Raw genomic sequence first — 19,396 nt, forward strand, 5'->3', positions numbered from 1 at the left:
ACGTCGCTGGGTTTTAAATGGGTGCGATTGGAGGGATCCGCTCGTTTTCTTCTCCTCCTCCTCGGGGCTTTAAGGGCGACTTCGTGGGGAAGTTTAGTGGCCATAGAGGTCAGGAGACAACTCCGAGGGTGGGGGGGGGTCATCTTACGCGCGCGCACCCCCAAAATTTCGAGGGGTTCCACCAATAAAAAGTGGGTGGGCTGTACAGTATTCCCATTCCAATGGCGTCATGTGATCGATTATCCAGGGCAAGACTGAGTTGCCCCCCTCCCAATATTTTATTCCAAGTTGGCACCCCTAAAACCCCTATAAAATATTCCCCATCCCCTAGTGAACGGGCATTGCCGATCTTGGGATGTGGGGGCGGGGCTTATTGTCGCCCAATATTTTATTCCAAGGTGGCACCCCTAACCCCCCTATAAAATATTTGAGGGGGGTGCCCCTCCCCGTGAATTTGCTTTGCCATTCAAATGGTGTTTGTGCGCCTTGTGATGGATTATGTGGGGCGGGGCTTACAGCCCCCCTCTATATTTTATTCAAGTTGGCACGTTTTGTTCCAAGTCAAGCTGTTGTCCCCCCCCCTCCCCAACGCAATCTCGAGTATCCTTGTTTAAGATGAAATTTGCTGCATAGTAAACAAGATTCTTCCTCTGTCTAGCAAGAATCACAACTCTCTGCAAGTTCTGCACCCCTTTTTCCAAACGGGAGTTTTGAGTTCTTCCCCTTGGGGGTAAAAATAACTAAATAAGGCGCCCAGCTTTGGAATTTAAGGTTTAAGATCCCATCTTGATTTCTTTGGAATTTGTTACTCGGCAATAGGTTTCCAAACGTAGGTATTTCCCTCCTCCTCTCCCCTCAACCTCCGCTTCTTGGAGCCATATGGTATTTTTGAAGTTTAAAGAGTGGCGACACCCTGGGAGTGTTGCTTTCAGCCTAAGCTGAGGTGTTGGAAATGCATAAGGATTCAGTTCTCAAGAATTAACCCGTTGTCAGCTTCCTTGCTTCGGCAATTTATGACAATATTGTTGGGTGTGGATTAGAAATCCCACAACACGTTTTAACCACCTTAAGTTATTCTTGCAGTCAGGGTGGTTGAAAAGTTGTGAAATGGTTGATTCTCCCCCCCAGCAGACAATTCTGATATGTTTTAGTCACTGTATGATGATAATTCTCCATTAACATGGAATATAAACCTCTTTCTGGTCCTAATTAGCTGTGCAGCCCAATCGCAGGCTTGCTTACTCAGAAATAAATCATACTGAGCCAGTGAAATTTACTCTTAAGTAAACATACTTAGAGTTTTACTCCTACAGCACAATCATATGTGTGTCTACTCAGAAGTAAGTCCTATTGTGTTTAATGGAACTTATTCCCAGGCATATGTGTAGTATTGCGGCCTTAGTTTATTACAAGACGAATGAAGATACTCTACATTCGTCTTAACTATGCACCATTTGGTCTGCTAAGCATAAAGGAAAGTGTGCAGATAGAGCATGTTTCAAGCACTGCATTTTCATAAGATGTCTTGCCTTGGACAAAGCATTTTAGCTGAAATAATCATCAAAGCAATGAGGCTTGCTTGGACTAAATGCTGCATACTTTTAAAATTAATATTCATAGCGTCACAAATTCTGGGATGATTTAAGTCCTTTTGTGCTTTCTCCCATTTTATACATGTGCTTGCTAACTACAGAAGAAGAAGAAAGTATCAGCATCATTTTGTAAAAATGCAGTGGTCAACTCAGAGGAGCTCAGGATAAGAATGTATACACAGAAGTCTTTTGTCCAATTTCATTTCCTTAAGCTTGAAGAGGCTGAACAGGGATAACCAGGCATAGTCTAGATCAGAAGAAGAAACTGGAAATAAAAAGAATAGAGAAAGAAAGAAAGAAAGAAAGAAAGAAAGAAAGGTTAAAATCAAAGTTGACCATCTTTATGCATATTTCTATCCCCCCTCTCCTGTGAGTCAAATTGGGAATCTAACTTCAAGTGAAGTCTCTAAATCATCCTAGGGTGCCTGTCATTTGTGTTGGCCTACAACTCCCATCATCCTTGACCATTTGTTGTCCTGACTCAAGCTGATGGATGGATGGCGGCTAACAGATTGAGGTTGAATCCTGACAAGACAGAAGTACTGTTTTTGGGGGACAAGGAGCGGGTTGGTGTGGGGGATTCCCTGGTCTTGAATGGGGTAACTGTGCCCCTGAAGGACCAGGTGCGCAGCCTGGGAGTCATTTTGGACTCACAGCTGTCCATGGAGGCACAGGTTAACTCTGTGTCCAGGGCAGCTGTCTACCAGCTCCACCTGGTATGCAGGCTGAGACCCTATCTGCCCGCGGACTGTCTTGCCAGAGTGGTGCATGCTCTGGTTATCTCCCGCTTGGAATACTGCAACGCGCTCTATGTGGGGCTACCTTTGAAGGTGAAACTGCAATTAATCCAGAATGCGGCAGCTAGACTGGTGACTGGGAGTGGCCGCCGGGACCACTTAACACCGGTTCTGAGAGATCTGCATTGGCTCCCAGTACATTTCCGAGCACGATTCAAAGTGTTGGTGCTGACCTTTAAAGCCCTAAAGGGCCTTGGTCCTGTATACCTGAAGGAGCGTCTCCACCCCCATCGTTCAGCCTGGACACTGAGATCCAGCGCCGAGGGCCTTCTGGCGGTTCCCTCATTGCGAGAAGTGTGGTTACAGGGAACTAGACAGAGGGCCTTCTCGGTAGTGGCGCCCGCCCTGTGGAACGCCCTCCCATCAGATGTCAAAGAGATAAATAATTACCTGATATTCAGAAGACATCTTAAGGCAGCCCTGTTTAGGGAAGTTTTTAATATGTAACACTGTACTGTTTTTAACACTGATTGGGAGCCGCCCAGAGTGGCTGCGGAAACTCAGCCAGATGGGCGGGGTATAAATAATATATTATTATTATTATTATTATTATTATTATTATTATTATTATTATTATACGAGTTGTAGTAAAAACATCTGGAGAGTACCACACTCGTGCATGTTGCTCTACGTGTTCTCTTACAGTGTTTTTCTATATTAATCCATCCCACAACATGTTGATAGGATCTCTTCTGCTTTACATTTCTGCCCATTAAATCATGACATTTCTGTTTTTAGGGATTTCCCTGAACAATAATGGGAACAGCCACAGCTCTTGACGATTTATGATCGCTGGCTTCACTCACTAGGACAGGAGCAGACCACGTGGTTCCCTCCAGATGTTTTGCCCAACTACAACTTCCATCAGACCCTGCCGGCATAGCCAGTGGTCAGAGATGATGGGAGTTGTGGTTCAACAGCTGGAGGGCATCGTGTTTGCTAACCCTGCACAGAGGGGAAAAGTTAGAAAAATTGTGTTTCTTGTTTTATGCCAATTTATAATTGCCATTGCTTGGCACCCATCATTAGATCTTCCTGCAGGCTTCATATTTCAGTTAAGAAGAGACAGAGGGCTAAAATGGCCAGCTGTGCATCTCTACCCCATTTATTCCCATTGAACTCCTAGAGGGCTCCATCTTGTTCACACTTCTTTTGACTGTGTGGATTGCATGGAGGTTTAGAATTCATATGCTGGTGTCACCCAGCTGTGCTTCCTCTTAATCTGACCTGGGTCCTGCAGAGTCTGTGTTTCTTGCCATGGTGACATTTTGGAAGTAGGTGAGCTAACTGAAGTTGAACCACACTAGACTGAAATAATTTTGTTTGACACATTTCACATGCTTGTCTATTTGACCAGGATATGACAACGACAATTCATGCCTCTGTAACCTCAAGGTAGGCTGTTGTCACTTGCGTGCTTAATGTGGACTGTCATTGATGACTGTTCAGGAGCATCAATTTGTATAGAACATGCCAGCTCTTTTGGTCACAGAAAAGAACTGTGTTAGTTCCCCATTGTGTTTTGGACACTACTGGTTTTGAGCTATGAAGCCCTGCATATCTATATCTACATTCCTCAGAGACCAACTTATTTTCTTCATTATATTATGAGCTTCAGAATCAACGAAGTGTATCACCAATGGGCCAATTACAAACAAGCATGGGAATGTCGAGAGGGGCATGCCCCACAGTTGCTGGGAATGCCCCACAGTTAATAACATAGGAAGAGGTTTGCCAAAGACCTGCCTGAACAAGGGGGTCTTCACTTGCTACTAGAATGCCATCAGAGAAGGGGCCAAAACAGCCTCTCTTGGAAGGGGGTCCCTGAGCCTGCAAACCTCCACATCCTCACATCCCTGTCTTTAGAGTCTTTAAACCCATGAAGGTTCATATTGATCCCAAGCCATTTAAGGATCTAAAGGTCATGGCTAGCACTTTGAATTGTGCTCAGATAGAAACAGTCAGCCGGTGAATATGTTTTATCATAACAAGGAAGGGAGTTTCACGTTCCCAATAAGTTGACCTCAGTCAACAATCTGGTTGTGGAATCTGAGCAAGTTGGTACAATGATGCTCTTCTTCCTAATTTTTTGTTACCCTTGCTGTGTGTTTGGCAAATGGTGGAAAAGAAATGGAACATAGTAAATGAATGAATACATCAATTATAAGCTTTTTCAAAAAGGTCTAGCCAGTGGTTCTAGGCCATTTCTTTAATGTCAATAAATCGAAACTCAAATATGGGGTAAAATGCACCACCCCTATTTTGGTCATTTGTGCATTTGACCAAGTTTTTCATTTGGTCAAGTTCTAGCTGCTTCTGACTTGGAGATATAGATAGATATAGTTGATATAGCTATAGATAGAGATGATATAGGTATCTCTCTCTCTCTCTCTCTCTCTCTCTCTCTCTATATATATATATATATATCTTTAAGAGCAGGGAGTGGGAAATCATTCGTTGGTGCCAACATATTTTTGTTGCATTGTGTGTTCTGCTCTACAGTGACTCATTTTTCCAGGTTGGGGAATTTGATTTCAGTTTGGCAATGAAAATTGTTGGCTCTGGAGTCTGCTGGGATTGTTGTGGGCCAAAAGTCTTGCATGGCTATCATGCAGGAAATATATATATATATATCTGCTTTTAGCATTTGGAACTTTGGCTCATGGAATTCATGTCATGGCTGTTATTTATACAAATACAGAGGTGTAAGCTTATCTTAACCTTTTTAATTAAAAAAAAAAAGCACTGTAGGTCTGGAGATTCTGCATGGCCATTTGGAAAAAAACCCCACTGTGCTTACATTTAAGGCCTGTGTATGCTTACAGTTCAAACGCGCTCCCCTCCCCCACTTTATTCAGTGGGGCTTATTCCAAGGCAAATGTGCATTGGATTACAGAATTTCTTGCCTTTGACTGCAATCTCGTATTTCACAGAGTTTCTCAGTAGCAATCTATTAATTTTCAAGCTTATAAATGTATAACTCATTACCTCGAACTTCAAACATACCCTACTGTAGTCTAATAACTCTTTTGCCCTGCTTTCTGAAATTTAGAATTTCAGGGAGCACAAGGGAGTTAACATGACACAGAAATGACTAGAGATATTATAGTGATGTATACAACTATACCATTTTTAGTTTGGAATGTACCTCTACTTTCTCTAACTTTTAGATGAATAATGCAAGCCAGAGGAACTTAAGGATGAACTAGTCCTTATTTAGTTGTGGGATTTTAATGTGTGATATTTCCACACAATGCAGAATTGTTTCTTTTCAGTATGCATTTTCATATGGTTGCATCAGTATTGCACAGTGGCCTGGTTCAAACATCATGCTAAGCAACCTTTTCCAGCCGCGGGCTGGTCCACCGTCCCTCAGACCTTGGGGGCGGGGCAGAATATATTGGGGGGGTGAATGAATTCCTATGCCCCACAAATAACCCAGAGATGCATTTTAAATAAAAGGACACATTCTACTCATGTAAAAACACGCTGATTCCCGGACCGTCCATGGGCTGGATTGAGTAGGCGATTGGGCCGCATCTGGCCCCCGGGCCTCAGGTTGCCTACACCTGTGCTAAGCTAAACTGTGGCTTAGCAGGGGCATGGAAGTCTTATTGGCTCCCAGAGAAGAGAGCTCACTGCTGCTCTTCTCCTTCCGGTCATTTTTGCTACCACACCAACATAAGGTAGGATTTGGCTTAGCATTTCATCTGAATCAGGAATTGTAGTCAAGCTTTCTCCCCACTAATCATGAGCTACACCAAGGTTTTTTTCTTGGTGCCTTGGTATTTTTTATCCCGTAATTTATAGACCTATTTGGTTGCTAGGAAATAATTTTCTGTCAGGTTGTACTGGCTAAAGAATGTAAAAGGTTGTATACTGCCATGCGGGGCTTGACTTGCTTGCTTGAGACAGATGGAAATTCCTTGCCTATAAACACCTGTGATTTTATGTAATATGGAGCTCCTGCTTTTTTGCTCTGTGCCATGCTTTAAGCTCCATGATGTGGAGCTGCTATGCTAAGAATCTTGTTTTGCAATAGGTTTTGAAAGTTGCAAGTTCTGTGATTCCTTTAAACTGCTGCATCTCAGATATGCTTGGATCAAGCCCAGTATTGACTATGGCTGTGAAGAAAACAGTACCTCTTAAAAAAGAACGGCTGTTCTTGCTGTTTACATTTCTTAGGATTTAGATTTTGTTTTTCTTGGTTTATCTTTATGGTATAGCTGTTTTAAAAGACGTGGAAGGATTGCCAGTTAATTTGCACAGTTTCAGCACTATGTTCAGAATAACAAATGTAAGCATTGGAAATAGGTCATATTAGCCTCGCCCCTCTTTTTTTTCTAAATAAATGAAGATACAGTAAAGTATGGAAAACATCTGTTCTGTTTTCCCTTTCTTCCTTATCTTCAACTTAAACAGCATAAGTTGCTTAAATAAAGATAGCTTTTGTGGACAGATCATTGGTTGGCTAAAAAAATGTGCTAAATTTCCATAGATTATGTACTGCTTAATCATAGAGTTACCCTGTTTTTGAACTAGAGCATGAAAATGAAAATGGGGTTAGCATAGTGATTCAAGAGCCCAGTCCTATGTATGCTTAATTGGAAACAAGTCCTGCTGAATTCAATGAATTACTCGCTAAGTGCTCCCCTAGAGCAGTGTTTCCCAACCTTGGGCCTCCAGCTGTTTTTGGACTACAACTCCCATCATCCCTAGCTAGCAAGACCAGTGGTCAGGGATGATGGGAATTGTAGTTCAAAAACAGCTGGAGGCCCAAGGTTGGGAAACACTGCCCTAGAGAATGAACCAAGAAGTTCCTGGTTCAAATTAGAGCTGGGCCAAATATCTTAACCTCCCACGCTTTTGCAGGCCATTTGTCCTCCACATAGGATAATCAGCTATTTTGGGGGGAGGTGAATTTTCCAAAATGTTGTCTTATCATATACTGTAGCATCAAAAAACAAAAAAAACCTTCAAGCAGCAATGTTTTTGGGTTTGTTTTTTTTTAATAAAGAAAGAGGAAAAATAATTGGAACCTCTGACATACCTAATAAGGTAAGACAAAGTAAATAGAAATTTGCTACTCACTTAGCCTCCCCCTCACCCAAAACTAACCCAGTCTTCTGTGATGGTTTTTGATGCACCCCCTTGAAAATTGTTGGACCAAATACTTTGTTCTAGCAAAAATGAAAAATCTTAACTCAGCCACAAATTCACTAGGTGGTTTTAGACAACTCAGCTCTTCCTCAGTATGTAGATAATAATAAAGGTAAAGGTAAAGGTACCCCTGCCCATACGGGCCAGTCTTGACAGACTCTGGGGTTGTGCGCCCATCTCACTCTAGAGGCCGGGGGCCAGCGCTGTCCGCAGACACTTCCGGGTCACGTGGCCAGCGTGACAAGCTGCATCTGGCGAGCCAGCGCAGCACATGGAACGCCGTTTACCTTCCCGCTGGTAAGCGGTCCCTATTTATCTACTTGCACCCGGAGGTGCTTTCTAACTGCTAGGTTGGCAGGCACTGGGACCGAACGACGGGAGCGCACCCCGCCGCGGGGATTCGAACCGCCGACCTTTCGATCGGCAAGTCCTAGGTGCTGAGGCTTTTACCCACAGTGCCACCCGCGTCCCCTGTAGATAATAATACTGGCCAACAATACTTGAAGGTTCTCAGACTTGCTGGTAGGAGAAGTTATTTGAAACTTTAGGAAAAATGACCTGCACTTTTCCTATAAGCTCACATTTTTAATTATTACTATTTAAGTAAGTTAGGGTTGCCATATTTCTTTTGGCAAAGTTGTTGAGTTTTTTTTCAACATTATGAGCTGCCATATGCCTGGGTTTTCCCAGATGTTTCAGCCCATTTCATACCTGGATGCCATTTCCGACGGACAAATCATGGTTATTTTGGATGTATTGCAGCCCTAAGTAAGCCTTGTGCATTTTCTCTCCTCATACACATATCAGTGTGGTTTTATTATGAGTTTTTACAAAAGTTGTCTTACTGCTCTGCATGATATAATTAATAGTACCCTTCATATGTGGGCCATCACAACATTTCCTATTGACTGGACATCAGGAGTTTCCTGCATGTTGATGTTCCCCTCCCTGGTAGTGTAGGAATCCCCCCCCCCCCTCCATTGTTACCATTGAGCTGGTTCGCATAAACATTGACTTGGTGAGATAGCTAAGGAGGTGGGCAGACTTCGGGAGAGGAGCTTGCAATTCCTTTGATCCACCTAGGGCCTTTTTGCTGACATGCACATTCATGTGGTCCCCAGATGGGGTGGAATTGTTATCTGGGAACCCAAGGTTGAATTATTATTATTATTATTATTATTAAGGCTGAATTATTATTTTGTTTACATCCCACCTTCCCCCCCAAGTTGGCATACATGGTTCTCCCCTTCTTCATTTAATCCTCACAACAACACTGTGAGGTAGGTTAGGCTGAGAGGCTGTGACTGGACCAAGGTCACTCAGTGAGCATGATGGGCAAGGGGGGATTTGAACCCTCGTTTTCCAGGTCCCAGTCCAACACTCCCAAGTACTATATCAGCTTAGGGGGTCTTGCAACCAGACCATTATGCTTGTGTTCCCTCCATTGTGTATGTACTGATCTTAACATTAACCACGATTAGCTGCATGCTAACATTTGCAACGTTAGGGGACGCGGGTGGCGCTGTGGGTTAAACCACAAAGCCTAGGACTTGCCGATCAGATGTCAGTGGTTCGAATCCCTGCGACGGGGTGAGCTCCCATTGCTCGGTCCCTGCTCCTGCCCACCTAGCAGTTTGAAAGCACGTCAAAGTACAAGTAGATAAATAGGTACTGCTCCGGAGGGAAGGTAAACGGCGTTTCCGTGCGCTGCTCTTGTTCGCCAGAAGCGGCTTAGTCATGTTGGCCACATGACCCGGAAGCTGTACACTGGCTCCCTTGGCCAATAAAGCGAGATGAGCGCCGCAATCCCAGAGTCGGTCACGACTGGACCTAATGGTCAGGGGCCCCTTTACCTTTACCTTTAACATTTGCAATCATGGTTAGGTAATCATAGTGTCGCTCAAATATATGTTTGTACTGCAACCCCCATCATCCTGCCTGGTTCTGTAAGCCTAGTATGAGAGTTGTAAGGTGTGAGTGAGAAGATAACAAGACAGCATGACAGACAAAAAGCTCTTTCACAGTTGCTTTGTTTTTGAAATTCCCTGATTGTCCCAGTTTCCAGAACAGTTGCCATGTTCGTGTGCATCTTGCAAGTGCCGCAAGGCAGGTGTATTCTCAGTGATTCTCAGTGATTGATTGAATGATTGGGAAGGTTGTTTTACACTGTGTACATAGTTGTGAAGAAAGCTCCTTCGCATGGAAGAATGTCTCTTTGATGTGGCCATAAAACACTAATGCAGGATGTAAATGCCAATTTGGCTCCTTAGCCTGAGGTAATGTTTTACTGCCTTAACCTTTGCACTAGACTCTAGTTAACCAGACTACCGCCTACTTTGCCTGATGGAAATACATCTAATTACTAGGTTACAAAAGATTAAAGAATTTAGATGGTAGGTTCAGAAGAACCTAAAGTGGGAAATAGAGTTAGGCTCAGTTCCACTGAGAGGTAGCAGCTGAATTCCTAACAAGTAAAATCTAACTTTAATTGGTCATTAGTATTTTAGATGCCTTATTTAAGATACTGCATTGCAATCTATTCAGTGTCTATTAATCTATTAATGCTGGGATAGCTCAGTCAGTAAAACATGGGTTTTACTGACCTCAGGGTCACGGGTTCAAGCCCATTGGTGTTCCATGGTGTTCTCTCTAGGGGTGTCTATTTGACACAACACATGAGGATAAAGTCCCATGGACTGCAAGAAGATCAAGCCTATCCATTCTGAAGGAAATCAGCCCTGAGTGCTCACTGGAAGGACAGATCCTGAAGCTGAGGCTCCAATACTTTGGCCACCTCATGAGAAGAGAAGACTCCCTGGAAAAGACCCTGATGTTGGGAAAGATGGAGGGCACAAGGAGAAGGGGACGACAGACAACGAGATGGTTGCGGAGAGTTGCCTGCATGCTGAAGCCTGCACGCGCTGAGCTCAGCGTGTCCAGGCTTCGCGGATCTCTCTGCAAGCAGCGGGAGCCAGCGCTAGGCTCCCACGGCTTGCAGAGAGCTGCCTGTTTGGGGGCTGGGGTCGGGGGAAGCTCAGGCTTCCCCAGCCCCAGCCCCGCGCCTGGGGAAAAAATATTTTTTTCCCTTTATTTCCCCCCAAAAAAACTAGGTGCGCCTTATGGGACGGTGCATCCTATAGGGCGAATAATACGGTATATTTGATTTAGTTAATTATGTAGCAGGTTTATGCTAGGAAACGAATATGGATGCTGAATTTGATGTTTGTAATTTTTTCTTTTCTTTTTTGGTTTTGGGGGGAAAAAACCACACCAAACATTTAAGGGTGGTGGTAATCAGCTTATTTTGTTTCCCAGAAATCCTTTTTGGAGGAGGAGAGAAGTGGGGAGGGATGTATCTTTTCTTCTCCCCTCCTATTGTCACCTACAAAGGCTTCTGAAGAATGGGAATTGAAAGAAAAACAAGAGCATTACTTTGGATCCCACTTCGGAGCTTTAAATCAGGCCTGTATTTCCTTCAGGGCCCTCAGACCCATTTGCCCAGCCCTGCCAGTAGAGTGACACTAGTATCACTCTGCTGGTGCAGAAGCCCTGCTCCACTCACCAAATGGAGCTTCCTAACCAACTGAAAGACCCAACTTGGAGTGTTCCAGGGGAGGGGCTGAGCTTGCCTGGGATTTCCTGTATCCTGAGCTGGCCCTACTGTCATCACTTGACTTAATCCAGGCCCCGTCTCTACACCACCTCCAGGCTGGCATAGCGGTCCAGGCTAGTCTTTGCCGCCATCTTCTGCCCAGGCTTTGAATTCTTTGCTGGCTCAGCTGTTCCATCACATCCAATTGCTGCCCAGCCTGCATTTGAATTATGCCCATCACCCCTTTTTTCCATTTTAATGGCCACAGTGAAGTTAAAGGTAAAGGTAAAGGTACCCCTGCCCGTATGGGCCAGTCTTGACAGACTCTGGGGTTGTGCGCCCATCTCACTTAAGAGGCCAGGGGCCAGCGCTGTCCGGAGACACTTCCTGGTCACGTGGCCAGCGTGACAAAGCTGCATCTGGCGAGCCAGCGCAGCACATGGAAACGCCGTTTACCTTCCCGCCACTAAGCGGTCCCTATTTATCTACTTGCACCTGGGGGTGCTTTCGAACTGCTAGGTTGGCAGGCGCTGGGACCGAGCAGCGGGAGCGCACCCCGCCACGGGGATTCGAACTGCCGACCTTTCAATCAGCAAGCCCTAGGCGCTGAGGCTTTTACCCACAGCGCCACCCGCGTCCCCTATAACAGTGAAGTAACAGTAACAGTGAAGTTAACAGTAACAGTGAAGTTACTGTCTGCTAAACGGTTACAGATTATTCAGTAGCTAATGTTGAGTTCAGAATATCTTGGTCTGCAACCTAATTGAGGAAAGTACCTTTGAATTACAGCCGTATCCATTCATCTGTAAAGTACACTAGCTTACCTATCATTCATTTATTTATTTTTTAGTGAGCACACAAAGCTTTGGGAAATATGCTGCTTAAGTTAATTTTTATATTATTATTTGAGACAGAAATCAATTCAGTGCACAAAGGAGAAGGGATTGTTTTCCACATATTTCTAATAAAGTTTATCACTGTTTATCCTGCCAGAATCAGAGGCGGTTGATGTATTGCACAGAATTTAAAATAGTTCATTCTGCTGCCAGTATCTGTAAACATACAGTATGTGGATGTAACCCAAATAGGTGTCAAGATCAGAACAGTGGAACATTTTACTTATACTGTATCTATTCTTTATTCTTTTGGATAGGGAACTCTGGCAACTTTGGGGAGCGCTACAGCCCATTAAATAGTCCCCTACAGCAAATCTTTCAGAAGTGCTTTCAATTTTAAAGATCTTGAATGCCCCTTAATAAGTAGCATTATAACAAACAATTGCAGTTGAAGATGTTTGGATTATGGATTTTGGTTTAATTATTCTAGAATGCTGATAAGCACTTGAAAGCTTCATTACCCCAGTCCCAGTGCCATTAACTTTGAGAAGAGGTTTTTGACAAAGATACGTCTATATCTTATGAGTGAAGAGTTTTCTACCCAAGGATTGCTTGCTACTGCAGTTTCTACAATCATGATAGCGTGTAGTAATGGCCACCAACTTGGGAGGCTTTAAAGGTAGATTAGACGAAATCATGTACGAATGAGCTAGCTGTTAGAGACTCTGTGTACAAGGTTCTGGGTCCTGCCTGTGGGCTTCACGTAAGCATTTGGTTGGCCACTGGGAACAGGGTGCTGGAATAGATCAACCCTTGGCCTGATATTCTTCTTATGTTTCTTCAGAAAAATGTGCCTGATTACTGGTTGGTAGTAGACAGTTGGGACACACTGTGCCTTTATTTACTGGTTTACTGGTTATCAATACGTTTCTGTGTCCAGTGTAACGTGCTGGTTATTACAGTGGTACCTCGGGTTACATACGCTTCAGGTTACAGACTCTGCTAACCCAGAAATAGTACCTCGGGTTAAGAACTTTCCTTCAGGATGAGAACAGAATTCGTGCTCTGGCGGCAGGGCAGCAGCAGCAGGCCCCATTAGCTAAAGTGGTGCTTCAGGTTAAGAACAGTTTCAGGTTAAGAACGGACCTCCGGAATGAATTAAGTACTTAACCCGAGGTACCACAGTACCTTTAAAGACCTAAGTGGTTTAAGATTGGGTTAGTTGAAGGCCTGCCTTAATTCAAACCAACTTGCCTATACCATGTGATCTGCTTCAGAGGCCCCACTCACTGCCTACCTGCACAGCCCCATTTGTTGAGCTCTTAAAATATCCTACTCATTTCTGGTGCAACTTTTTGCTTAAATAAATTCTAGTGAGCAGAGCTTGAAAAGCATTTTGGTAGTACTAATAGCTCACAACAGTGCTGTTTTCCGTATCTGTGCACAAAGCATCAATTCATAATTTGACTGATGTCATGTATGGCGCACAGGCCGCTCTGTGAATACAAAATGTATTCCTGTGGGGTGGAGGAAGAAATGTTGAATGGTAGTATCATTTTTGCAGAGAAATGCAAAACGTTTACTGACGTTAAAAAGGTTACTTGAAGCCTCTTCACAAGTTACTTTTTAAAGGTTTAAACCAAAGATGTTTTTATTTATATTCTGCAATACTCTTTTTTAAACAGGCTTTTGATTCTGTTGCTGCTTAATATTTTGATTGCTGGTGCTCCTCTTAGCGTTTTTGTTTGTGCTGCTCTTTATCCTTTGTGTTTTCACGGGTGGATGATTGTTGCTTTTATGCTTCTCTTTATTGTACGCCACTTTGAGCAACTCCTCTGTGGAGCTGGCAAAATGCAGTATACTTTTAAAAATAAATACAGGTGGTGACCATTTCATATGGGGGTTCTGTTCCTGGCCCTTGTGCACATAAGTGGAGTGCATAGACTTGTGTCCCACCCTGTTATACCCTGTTCTGCCATGCCCCCATTACAGTGGTGCCTCGCAAGACGAAATTAATCCGTTCCGCGAGTCTCTTCGTCTTGCGGTTTTTTCGTCTTGCGAAGCATGGCTATTAGCGGCTTAGCGGCTATTAGCGGCTTAGCAGCTTAGCGGCTATTAACGGCTTAGTGGCTTAGCGGATATTAGCGGCTTAGCGGCTTTAAGAAAAAGGAAACAAACTTGCAAGAACTCGCAAGACGTTTCGTCTTGCAAAGCAAACCCATAGGGAAATTCGTCTTGCAGAACGACTCAAAAAACGGAAAACCCTTTCGTCTAGCAAGTTTTTCGTCTTGCGAGGCATTCGTCTTGCGGGGCACCACTGTATACCCTTTTTATGACACGTTGAGTGACATTTTTGGGTCACTTCCAGGTTCTGCACCGTACATGTGTGTGCAATTGCACATCTTCTGGACATGCATTAATCAGCCATTGGTTGTTTTTAAATCACGATTTGCAGCAGGCCTCTGATCTCATTTTATCCCCCAAACAGTTCTAAGGATCTGAAATAACATGAATTTCCGAAGGCTTCTTGCTCCAGAGAAGCCACATACTTATTACTGAAGTGCTGCAACTTTTCTGCAAAAGTTACTGAACAATTAACTGAAAGCTTATTTTTCCTGTAAGTGTCCCAGCTCCAATTGCAGTGGTGTTGGATTGGCATCTTGGGCTTTTAAAATAAAAGGAAATAGGTAAGAGCATGCTTCAAGAAGTGATGGTCAAAAGCTCTGTGTACTCCCAGGAATCAATCTAGTAATATTTGCTATTCATTTAATAGTTTTTCTGAAAGTCATTAGCAGCCCAGAGATTCAGCTACTTAGGGAATCTCTCTATGTATTACATATTAAATTACCACTTTGCATAAAAGCCTTTCGTCTGCACCCAGAAACTCCAGCGGGTGCAGAATGCCGCTGCGAGGCTCCTTACGGGGTCCTTACCGTGGGACCACATTCATCCAGTGCTATACCAGCTGCACTGGCTCCCAGTGGAGTCAGGTTTAAGTGCTGGTTTTAACCCTTAAAGCCCTATACAGCCTAGGACCCTCATACTTACGGGACCGCCTCTCCTGGTATGCCCCGCGGAGGACCTTACCATCCGCAAATAATAACATCTTGGAGGTCCCGGGCTTCAAGGAGGTTAAACTGGCCTCAACCAGGGCCAAGGCCTGATACAATCTTGCAGATTTGCTAGGTCAAGGGAGAGGCTGTGGTGTGTAGAGGCAAGGGAGAAGAATGGATGCGCAATAGCTAAACTGAGTTCAGGAATGGAAGGTCATCACTCCTAGAACATGCTATTTTGCCCTTTGGGTACTTTGCCTCTCCAAACAAACCTGGAAGCATGAGTGGAACATGCATTTATTTATCCTTCCACACCTAATAAGAAAAATAAAATGATGATGCTTGAAAAATATCAATAAATAATGCACCTTTGAAGAAGAATGATGGATTGGGAACCTCAGGCCTGGGGGGTGAATGTAGCCCTACAGTCTCCTGTTTGACCCATAGCCCTTACTGGCCCTGCTCTTCATCATTCTCAAGCATTTTTGGCGGAAATGTGGCCTTGAACTCTGATAATGCTTCTCACTTTGCTAGATGGAGAATTGAAACCTCTACCTTGTGTGTGTGTGGCTAGAATATTGTTGTTTAGTCATTTAGTTGTGCCTGACTCTTCGTGACCCCATGGACCAGAGCACGCCAGGCACTCCTGTCTTCCACTGCCTCCCACAGTTTGGTCAAACTCATGTTCGTAGCTTTGAGAACACTGTCCCACCATCTCATCCTCTGTCATCCCCTTCTCCTTGTGCCCAACATCAGGGTCTTTTCCAGGGAGTCTTCTCTTCTCATGAGGTGGTCAAAGTATTGGAGCCTCAGCTTCAGGACCTGTCCTTCCAGTGAGCACTCAGGGCTGATTTCCTTAAAAATGGATAGGTTTGATCTTCTTGTAGTCCATGGGACTCTCAAGAGTCTCCTCCAGCACCATAATCCAAAAGCATCAATTCTTCGGCAATCAGCCTTCTTTATGCTCCAGCTCTCACTTATAGCCAACTACAAGGCAAGAGTTGGATCCACTGCTTCACCCAATTTTGCTTCTGGCCCTGGCCCCCCAAAAGGATTTTCCATGAGGGAATATGGCCTTCAGGCTGAAAAAGTTTCCTTGCCCATGGAATATTGGGAAGTGTGCAGGACACCGATGAAAATGTTTTATAACAACCGTGTGTAAAAAGGAGGCAGAAGTAGATTCCACCATGGCAAGTGATGCTTAAGATTGTTGCTTTGTGTTTAAATCTGACTCAGAAAAGCAGGGCTCTCCCTGGGCATCATTAGTAATGCTAAAGGGACCCCTGACCATTAGGTCCAGTCATGGCTGACTCTGGGGTTGCGGCGCTCATCTCGCTTCACTGGCCGAGGGAGCCGGCGTACAGCTTCCGGGTCATGTGGCCAGCATGACTAAGCTGCTTCTGGCAAACCAGAGCAGCGCACGGAAACGCCGTTTACCTTCCCACCAGAGTGGTACCTATTTATCTCCTTGCACTTGGATGTGCTTTCAAACTGCTAGGTTGGCAGGAGCAGGGACCGAGCAATGGGAGCTCACCCTGTTGTGGGGATTCGAACCACCGACCTTCTGATCAGCAAGTCCTAGGCTCTGTGGTTTAACCCACAGTGCCACCCACGTCCCAGCTGGTAATGCTAGAAAGATATTTAAAGAAAGGACCCTTCTTGGTGCTAATCAATCTGTACTATGAGCACCATGGCAAATATCACTTATCTATCTAATGGGCTAATGCCCGTATATAATCAGTATGGGAAGTTCTCAACATTTTTTTAAACAACAACAAAATCAAAGGAAAGAATGTCCTGGGTAATAAACTAGCATAGCCTGAGCATCAGTAACATAGTGCTAGGAAGAAACTGAATCTGGGTATGTTTATCTAAAGAGAAATTTCTCGACTCTGAGTATATTTCAAGAAGTCAGCAGATTGCGCAAGTCTAGCAATCAAGTCTGTGTTTGAGGGCAGCTGAGACACAGAATGTGTTAAGTGTCATTTTAAGAAAAGGACAACGGAGGAAATTGAGGGCGTGAGGTTTTTTTTTAAATCACCCTATGCTCCCCCACTTCCTACAGAGAAATAAAGTGCTTGCGCTGAGTGAAGGGTGAAAGCAAGCTCTGATACCAACACATTTAACATTTTATTGAACAGCACAGAAATAGTGGAAAGAAAAAAGTGCTCTCTGCAAGCCCTAAATAGTACAGTAGTACAAAGATTCTGTTCAAGGCTGTCTGGTGGCCTGAACAGGAGCGTTCTGTTGGGGCTTGGGAATACCCTGCAAAAGGTTGTTGCAGGAGCTCACTTTTGCTGAAGAATTTGTCAGCTGTCATGGAATTAAGTTCCATGCATTTGTATCTGCACATTTTGCAGCCGTTACATGAAACCTGTTTGCAATCTTCACTGAAGTTATATATGTAGCTTGGTTTCAATAGACTTGGGTAAGTTCTCTAATGTCAGTGAGCTATTGAACTTTGCAACTCAGACAATCTCAACGGAAAAATACTTGATTGTCTAAAATCCTTTACTTTGGAAGATTCTTTCTGGAATCTTTAGATACAAACTGAAGTCAGATGATCATTCAGATTGTGGCTTGGAGCACTGAGATGTGTGTGTGTGTGTGTGTGTGAGAGAGAGAGAGAGAGAGAGAGAGAGAGAGAGAGCAAGTTGGTTTCATTGCACCCACTGTACAGTGGTACCTCGGGTTAAGTACTTAATTCATTCCGGAGGTCCGTTCTTAACCTGAAACTGTTCTTAACCTGAAGCACCACTTTAGCTAATGGGGCCTCCCGCTGCCGCTGCATGATTTCTGTTCTTATCCTGAAGCAAAGTTCTTAACCTGAGGTACTACTTCTGGGTTAGCGGAGTCTGTAACCTGAACCATATGTAACCTGAGGTATTTACCATTTTTTACTATCTGAAAAGTGTTGCTGCTGTTTAAGCTTATAAATCATAATGATTGGGAATAATAAATAAAACAATTGTTCACATTAGATTGTGTGTGTGTGTGTGTGTGTGTGTGTGTTTTGTTTTTTGTTTTTACTGGATTTTATAAACAAACTTTTCAAGCACCGTTTTCAATCTCATCCTCTCTTCATGTTCATCTCCTCCCTTTAGGTTCAGGGGAAGGGAGGGAATGAGGGTACAACTTTAAGGGTCTGAATTTCCTTCCTAATGTTTCAAACCAAACCATGATTCAGTCAATTATCTTTTTATGTAGCCACAGTGTTTACAGCATGAAAATGAAAAACGTTGGACAAGCAGAACCTAACAGGATTCTTAATAATAATGATGATGGTGGTGATATCCTGCCCATCTGGCTGGGTTTCCCCAGCCACTCTGGGTGGCTTCCAACATGTAATAAAACCCTAATAAAACATTACACATTACAGTGGTACCTCGGGTTAAGAACTTAATTCGTTCCGAAGGTCCATTTTTAATCTGAAACTGTTCTGAACCTGAGGTCCCACTTTAGCTAATAGGGCCTGCCGCCGCCGCCATGCCACCACTATTTCTCTTCTCATCCTGAGGTAAAGTTCTTAACCCGAGGCACTATTTCTGGGTTAGCAGAGTCTGCAGCCTGAAGCGTCTGTAACCTGAAGTGTCTGTAACCCGAGGTACCAATGTAAAAGACTTCCCTATGCAGAACTGCCTTCAGATGTCTTCTAAAAGTTATATAGTTACTCATCTCCTTGACATCTGATGGGAGGGTGTTCCACAGGCAGGGTGCCACTACCGAGAAGGCCCTCTGCCTGGTTCCCTGTAACTTTGCTTCTCATAGTGAGGGAACCAGCAGAAGGCCCTTGGAGGAGGAACAATGGGGGTGGAGACTCTCCTTCAAGGCCATTAAAGATCAGCACCAACACTTTGAATTGTGCTTGGAAACATATTGGGAGCCAGTGAAGATCCTTTAGGACCAATGTTATATGATCCCAGCGGCAGTCACCAGTCTAGCTGCTGCATTCTGGATTAGGGTTAGGGTTCCGAGTCACCTTCAAAGGTAGCCCCATGTAGAGCGCATTGCAGCAGTCCAAGCGGGAGATAACCAGGGCATGCACCACTCTGGTGAGACAGTCTGCGGGCAGGTAGGGTCTCAGCCTGTGTACCAGATGGAGCTGGTAAACAGCTGACCTGGACACAGAATCGACCTGTGCCTCCATGGACAGCTGTGAGCCCAAACTGACTCCCAGGCTGTGCACCTGGTCTTTCAGGGGCACAGTTACCCCAGCCAGGACCAGGGAGTCCCCCATGCCTGCCCACCCTCTGTCCTCCAAGAACATTACTTCTGTCTTGTCAGGACGCAACCTCAATCTGTTAGCCACCATCCATCTGCCAACCGCATCCAGACACTCACACAGGACATTCACTGCCTTCACTGG

General features: G+C 44.3%; 1 protein-coding gene across 1 annotated transcript in view; it reads left to right on the top strand.

Moving 5' to 3' along the window:
• Window positions 1-19,396, top strand: part of LPAR1 (lysophosphatidic acid receptor 1) — a 56,812-nt gene that overhangs the window by 663 nt on the left and 36,753 nt on the right. The gene's annotated exons all lie outside the window — the stretch shown is intronic.

This window comes from Podarcis muralis, chromosome 17 (genome assembly GCF_964188315.1).
Source record: "Podarcis muralis chromosome 17, rPodMur119.hap1.1, whole genome shotgun sequence".
NCBI lineage: Eukaryota > Metazoa > Chordata > Lepidosauria > Squamata > Lacertidae > Podarcis > Podarcis muralis.